Below are 884 nucleotides of genomic sequence, written 5' to 3'. Positions count from 1 at the left end.
AAAAAAAAAAAAAAAAAAAAAGGTTAAAAAAATGTTCATTGTTATATGATCCCCCTCCCTACTCCACTACTATGCAGCTTTCATTCTGGACTCTCGTCATGACAATAATACCTAATAATATATTCCTCCTCAACAGTTCTCTCCCTCATCTATTCAATGCAGCATACATTATTTATGCCCTCTTAGTTTCCCCCCAACTCTGATGTCAGTCCCACTTTAGAACACAATGCAGTATTTGTCCTTTTGTGACTGAGATCTTTCACTCAGCATAATGTCCTCCAGGGTCATCCATTTTGTATAATATTTCATGAGTTTCTTATTTTTCAAAGCAGCATAGCATTCCACTGTGTAAATATACAACAGCTTCTCTATACATTCGTTTGTTAATAGGCACTTAGGTTGTTTCCAACTGTTTCCTGTTGTGAACAAAGCCACGATAAACTTGGGTGTGCATTTATCTGCTTGGGTGGCAGTTCTGGTTTCTTTAGGATATATTTCCAGAAGTGGAATTGCTGGGTCAAATGGTATCTCCATTTGCAACTTTTTGAGAAAGCACCATACTGCCTTCCATTTTGGTTGCACCATTTTACACTTCCACTAACAGTGGATAACGGTTCCAGTTTCTTCACAATCTTGCCAGCATTTGTTATTTGCTGTTCCGTTAAATTTTGCTATTCTTACTGGGGTGAGATGATATCTCATAGTTGTTTTGATTTGCAAGTCAGAGCTAGGGATTTTGGACATTTCTTCATGTGTTTATTTGTCATTTGAGTGTCTTCTTTAGTGAAGTGTCAGTTATCGTGTTGTGGGGCTCAAGTATTTTATAAATTCTACATATAGTCCCTTATCAGACATGTGATTCACAAATAATTTTTTCCCAGTAT

The sequence above is a fragment of the Elephantulus edwardii genome, unplaced genomic scaffold, assembly GCF_000299155.1.
Source record: "Elephantulus edwardii isolate Elephantulus edwardi_28Jun2011 unplaced genomic scaffold, EleEdw1.0 scaffold00059, whole genome shotgun sequence".
Classification (NCBI taxonomy): domain Eukaryota; kingdom Metazoa; phylum Chordata; class Mammalia; order Macroscelidea; family Macroscelididae; genus Elephantulus; species Elephantulus edwardii.
The sequence above is the reverse complement of the archived record's forward strand: the minus strand, read 5'-3'. Positions refer to the sequence as shown.